This window comes from Pantherophis guttatus, chromosome 4 (assembly GCF_059756535.1).
Source record: "Pantherophis guttatus breed Tessera chromosome 4, ASM5975653v1, whole genome shotgun sequence".
NCBI lineage: Eukaryota > Metazoa > Chordata > Lepidosauria > Squamata > Colubridae > Pantherophis > Pantherophis guttatus.
In genome coordinates this window covers 156,811,841-156,818,714 of record NC_142066.1, presented here as the reverse complement: position 1 = coordinate 156,818,714, position 6,874 = coordinate 156,811,841, and the positions used below count along the sequence as shown (strand labels likewise).

The window sequence follows — 6,874 nt, the reverse complement described above, 5'->3', positions numbered from 1 at the left end:
GAATTCAGACGCTCGCCAACCAACTCGTATTTATGACGGTTGCAGTGTCCTGGAGTCACACGATCCCCTTTGCGACCTCCTGACAAGCAAAATCAATGAGAGAAGGCCGATTCACTTAAGGGGCCATGTGACTAACAGCTGCAGTGATTCGCTTAACGACTGGCAGGAAAGGTGGTAAAATGGGGCAAAATTCACTTAACGTCTCGCTTAAGCACATCAATTTTGGCCTCACTATGTGGCCGTAAATCGAGGACTACCTGTGTTATATTTCAAAACAAAGCTTGGCATATCTTCAAAACTCCTGGTAATTCGGATATTGGCCAACCTGGGGGACTGATTTAATTTTCTGAATGGGAGTTGTTTTGGTTTTGCCTCTGGGATTTTGAGGGTTGAGAAACAACAATCTTGCTCACACCCTCGGGGTAATCCCCTTACTCCCAGACCATTTTTTTTTTCCAGTGCAACTAAACGAACGGTCATAAGTCAAGGACTGCCTATAATGCTTTGGACAGACAGTTGGACCCCGGTTAAAATTACACGATGCCTCGCTTTCAAACGAGAGAGAGAGAGTAAGAATGGAAACATCCCTCCATCTAAACAGGATTGCATCATCTGAGAGAAGAAGGTGTGTCTCTCATTTCAGGTATTTAAATTGGCAGGAAGGTCTAAGGTTTAGAAAACCTGGGTTTTTTACAATGAGTTGGGTTAACAATTCGGGGTACAACAACATCTGTTGTACACCACACAATGCACTGGAGTTAAAATGTGGTATTCTCGTTTTCTCAACAACCCTCGAGACAATAAATGCTTCAACCAGAAAGGAAACCTTGCCTGGAGGGTTGTCTCAGTTTACACACACAAACACACACACACACTCCAAGAGGCAGGAAGACGTGTCCTATACAGGTAGTCCTTGATTTATGGCCACAATTGAGCCCAATTTTTTCTGCTGCCAAGTGAGACATTTTAGTTACCTAGCTAATGGTGGTTTGCCTTCCAAGGAACCAAGGCAGAATCAACTTTCAGCTGCAGTTGGGACTTTCTATTGCTGAGCGAGGCGGTCGTTAAGTGAGTCGCACCTGATTTTAAGACCCTGTTCCCCACTTCGTTAAGTGAGTCACCGCACTTGTTAATTGAGTCACACGGTTGCTAAATGAATCCAGCTTTCTCCCATCAATTTCACTTTGCCGGAAGCCAGCTGGGACGGGCACAAATGGCAATCACGTCACCCTGCAACCGTCATAAAGGCGAGCCAGTTGCCAAGCATCCGAATTCTGACCGTGTGGCCCCTGGATGTCGCCACCGTCATAAATACATGCTAGTTGCCAAGCTAGTCCCACAGTTTTGAATTCGTGACCGCCGGGATGCAGAGACGGTTGTAAGCGCGAGGATCGGTCGCCAGTCACATTTTCAGCGCTGTTGTGCCTTCAAGCGGTCACCAAAAGAATGGTTGTAAGTCGAGGACTACCCGTGAGGCCAGCAAAAGCATTCAGATGAGCATTACATCATAAGATGTTTACTAAGAAAGCCACAAGGGTCCCTTCTAATGTCAGCCGGGTTCAACTACGACACGTCAGATGTTAGCTTAGTTCTGCTTACTCACAAACCCTGATTCACCAGGGAACTTCTCGCCCACGTTTCCGTCGTGAACGTTGACCTACTTCCTACTTCCTCTTCTCTAACCTAATGATGGTTAGAGAAGATGGAGACCTTCTCCTTATCTTCTCACTGAGATGTCACGGTCTAATGTTCTCCTCCATCTCCCTTTCTCAAGTTCTCCGAGGTCCCGAAGAACGAGACCCAGATTGGGGTGGAGATGGTTTAGGACAGTGTTTCTCAACCTTGGAAGCTTGAAGATGGGTGGACTTCAACTCCCAGAATCCCCCAGCCAGCGCTGCTGGCTGGGGGATTCTGGGAGTTGAAGTCCACCCATCTTCAAGCTTCCAAAGTTGAGAAACACAGGTTTAGGACAACGACGGCTAACCTTTTCCGGATCAAGTACCCAAAGCGTGCATGTGAATGCATGAATACGTGCCCATGTGCCTGGGCCTCCAAAATGCATGCATGGGCCCCTACATGCGCCCTGCCCCCCATGCATGCACATGCACCTCCTGCATGCCCCCCACCCCATGAATGCACATGCCCCCCCTCCCTGCACGTGTCCCACCTCCTGCGCATACACGGCAGAGACCCGGAGACCAGGTGTCCGGCGGGAGGTGCGCGCACATGCGCAGTGGAGCTGAACTGAGGCGACGGCTCAGGTGCCATCAGAGAGGGTGCTGCATGCCACCTCTTGGCACGCGTGCCATGGGTTTGCCATCACGGCCTCAGGAGCCCTCGAACAAGTTTCGGTGCAGTCATGTTTCGTAAACAAAAGCTCGGATGTCGTAACACTCCAGGGTGGAGTTCTTCCGAAGACAATCTTGAGTCACAGGCCAGAAAGTTAGCTGGCGACATCTGGAGATGTAGATTGCGACACTTTGCACGCAACGTTTCTTTCCGGTCGACCAAGCCAGGGAGGTCCATAAATGTGCGAGAAACGCCGAGAAGGCACTCAACAACTGCGATCCGGGAGAGTTGTGGGTTTCGTTCAGGATTAGGAGAAACCATGAAGGCTTCTTGGCTCGGTTTGGTGTCGTTGGCCAGCTTCTTGCTTCTCCTGACGGCCCGCTCTGAAGGGGCCCCACCTGTTTCTGCGGCCCCTGAGGTGGTCACAGCCCATCCTGAACACCTGCCTGTAAGTATGGACCACTTTTTGTGTGTGTGTGTGTGTGTGATTTTATTTAGAAGTTCAACAAAAGTTTTGTGTTAGGGAAAAAAAAAAAAGAGGGGAAAAAATAAATAACATTGTAGGCGTGGAACAACTGCTTTCCTACCAGGAAAGGTCTCACTTACTAGAGATCTACTTTTTGGGGGGGAAAAAAGACTGAAAATAGAGGCAGTTCTCAATTTACGACCAAAATTGAGCCCTGTTGTTAAGTGGTTAAGTGAGTTTTGCCCCATGTTACGACCTCCTTGCCACAGTTGTTCAATAAGCTGACTTTGTATAAATATACAAAAGGATGAAGGCTATTGCTGAGCACATTGTAAGCCGCCCTGAGTCTTCGGAGAAGGGCGGCATATAAATCAAATTAAATATATATATATATATTTCAACCATTTGCCTGAAATGGTATAGGGTTTCCTGCCTAAGCAGTGGGTTCTGTTCTGTTCTGTTCTGTGCTATGCTATTCTACGCTACGCTACCCTACGCTGTTCTGTTCTGTTCTGTTCTGCGCTGTGCTGTGCTGAGCTGTGCTATGCTATGCTACTCTACTCTACTCTACTCTACTCTACTCTACTCTACTCTACTCTTTTCTATTCTATTCTATTCTATTCTATTCTATTCTATTCTATTCTATTCTATGCTACTCTACTCTACTCTACTCTACTCTACTCTACTCTACTCTACTCTATTCTAAATTCAGGTAGCCCCTACTTACAGCAGTTCGTTTAGTGACCGTTCAAAGTTATAACGGCACTGAAAAAAGCGACTTATGACCGTTTTTCACAGTTACGAACTTTGCAGCATCCCCGTGATCGTGTGATCAAAATTCGGACGCTTGGCAACTGATTCATACTTACGACCTTTGCTGTGTCGCAGGGTCATGTGATCCCCTTTTGTGACCTTCTGATGAGCAACGGGGAAGCCAGATTCACTTAACAGCTGGGTTACTAATTTACCAACCGCAGTGATTCATTTAACAACGGAGGCAAGAAAGGTCATAAAATGAGGCAAGACTCACTTAACAAATGTCTCGCTTAACAACCACAAATTTTGGGCTCAATTGTGGTCTAACCCTGAATTTATGATCACAATGGAGCATTTATGATGCTTACAGCACCTCGGGGTCCCATGATCCTGTTTTGCGACCGTCTTGAGAAGCAGAGTCAATGGGGAAGCCAGATTCACTTAACAACCGGGTAACCAGAATTTCCATGGTTAAGCAAGGGAGTTGTTAAGTGAGTCGCATCCGATTTTACAACCTCATTGCCACTGTTTTTAGAAAACCACTGCAGTTGTTAAGTGAATCACTGTCGTTAAGCGAGTCCAGCTCCCTCCATTGGTTCTCTCTTGTCAGAAGCTAGCTGGGAAGATCAGGCGCCCTCAGGAAACTGCAACCTTCATAAATACACTGTGGTTGCCAAGCACCCGAATTTCAATCATGTCGTTATATACAACGGTCGTAAGTGTGAAAAATGGCCCTAAGTCACTTTTGTCAGTGCTGCTGTAACTTCGAACAATTGCTAAACGAATGTTTATAAGTCACGGACTGCCTGAGCTTGTAAATTATGCAGAAAAATCATTTGTTTTCCGAGGGCTGGCAAACTCCGTGCCTGCTTGTCGCAGAGCAAAACATTGGGGGTGGAAATTTAATTTAACCTGCCCCCCCACTCTTTTTTTTTCTTTTTTTTCTTTTTTCTTAAGAAGGAAACCAGCCTCTTTTTTTTCTTTTTTAACCTCCTCACCCTAATTTGGTAAATAATAATAATAATAATAATAATAATAATAATAATAATAATAATAATTTCCTCTCTTTTGACTTCTCTCTCGTTTTCTCCAATGCAGATCGAACCGTCCGCAATTTCCAAAGCCTGGTGGAAGAAATTTATCCAGGAAAGTCGGAGCCAGAAGCCGCCGAGGACCCCCAGACCTGGAGTCTACAGCCCCTTAAGCGGCAACGATCCAAAATAATTGATGCCGGGGATACTCCCACAATGCATTGCCATCCGGCCCGTGTATTACTGGGATGGACTCGATCTTTTTACGTCACGCCTCTGATCAGCCTTCGATTTTTGCAAGTGCAAAAGGATTTCTAACGTGCATTGTGCTACTCTCCCACAACCTTAACTTGTGTGTATATGTGTGTGTGTGTGTGTGTGTTAGGATGGACCAATCCAATTGCTCCTTTCTTCACACTGGCCGGATACCATGATGAACTTCACCTTCCATCTCCTTGGCTATTATTTCAACATCTTGATTCGTCTTTTTCAACAGCAATAAATTCTGTTTCTCTCTGGTTTGGTAGTATACTGGTAGTCCTCTACTTACAACCGTCCGTTTACTGACCACTAAACTACAATGAAAAAAAGTGACCTACGACACGTCCTCACACTTACGATCATTGCAGTAACCCACGTACACAGGATCAAAATTTGGATGCTCGGCAACTGGTATATATTTTCGATGGGATCAATTTTGCTACCTTCCCCGTAGTCTTCCGGGAAGCCAAGTCAATGAGGGAAGCCAGATTCGGTTAATGGCCACGTGATTCACTTAACAACTGCACTGATTCCCTTAACAACCAGGGCAAAAAACTTGTAAAAATTGGGCATGACTCACTTAAATCTTGCTCAACCAGAGAAATTCCCAGTTATGGTCATAGGTCGAGGACTACCTGGATGGGAGTGACCCCAAAGTGGGGTAGAAAAAGGCATTCTTTTCAGTGCCGAACAGTCACTAAACGAATGGTTGTAACTTGAGGACCAGATTTGGATATTATGAGATCAGGTTTCTCAAATTTGGCTGCTGTAAGAAATGTGGACTTCAAACGGAGATGGTGGTTTCTCAATGTGATATGTAAATAAATAAAATTTATGAAGGTTATTTGTTCCATGTTACACCCTCAGTTGTCTTTAGTTTTCTTCTTTTCACCTTGGACGTAAAGATAATAATTCTGTTTAACTGTTGACTGCCCCAGCCGCCATGCTTTAAGAGGGGAGGACTTCCCCTCCCAGAATCCCCCAGCCAGCACATTAGATGGAGAAATCTGGACTCCATCCATTCATGGCTCCTGGGGAATTCTGGGAGTTGAAGTCCACACACCTTAAATGTCCCAATTTCTTGAAACTCTCCTCCAACATTTGCATTTTCCTGGCTGTGCAATCTTGCTGCCAATCGTTCTTGCTGGATGCCTCTGAAAAGGTGAGCCAGGTGGGAGCTGGCTCTTCCTCCGCGGTTCAACAGGTGCAGCGGACTCCACATGCTGGGAAGGTTGAGAAACTCCTTTCAAAAGTCAGTTAAAAAAGGGGGAAAGACCCCATTTGATGCCCCCAACCAAAACTGCCGGGTGTTGTGCGAATCCTCCCACCCCAACATCATCGGTTAAACCACCAGGTTCCTCAATTCCCATGGGGGGAACCGAGCCCATTTCCTCCTGCCTGGAGTCCCATGTTCCCCTCCCTGCCCCCCAGCTCGGAGGACAGCCGGTGGAAACTTCCTTCCCCCTTTTTAAGGAGGCCTCCGGATCGTCTCTTGAACCTTCCTTCATTCCTTCTCCTCCACCTTCCCGGGAAGACGCCTCTCCTTCCGTCCTTGAGGAGCTGCATTTCTGACTGCGGGGATTATGTGGGGCGTGTGGGTGCTGCTGGCGATTCTGCTGGTGCTGAGCCGGGCTGGGACCCTGCCGGGGACATCGCAACCTGGGGTCTCCCGAGGAGGAGAGGGCGACCCAGAGCTTTCTACCGGAGGACCTATGCCGGTGAGCATACCTGGCAGGATTCGATCTCGCAGCCCTGACCTGCTTTGCCCATTTTGGGGCCCCGTTCAGAAGTGATTTCCGTGACCCAGGTTGAGTTTTGCACATTCCGCCTGGAAGGATGGGGGTCCCTCTCCCGGCCCCCAAAACAGGGACGGTGGGTTGGAGATGGGAAGTTGGCGTGAGAATAAGCAGAGAATGGTGGTTTGCTCGTGTGATGCATTTAGCCTGGTTTGCAGAAGCCCAGCATCTGAGCTTGCACAACCGTTGGGCTGAATCCTAGCTAGAGGGTTTATTGGTCTGGTCTACAAAGGTGACAGAGGTTCCCGATTTACGACCACAATTTGAGGCCAAAA

General features: G+C 47.2%; 1 long non-coding RNA gene across 1 annotated transcript; it reads left to right on the top strand.

The window, feature by feature from the left end:
• Window positions 1-2,552: 2,552 nt before the first annotated feature.
• On the top strand, window positions 2,553-5,661 carry LOC117657457 (uncharacterized). The gene is made up of 2 exons (XR_004589117.3): window positions 2,553-2,737; window positions 4,610-5,661. It is a non-coding gene; the product is annotated as an uncharacterized LOC117657457 (long non-coding RNA).
• Window positions 5,662-6,874: the final 1,213 nt, after the last annotated feature.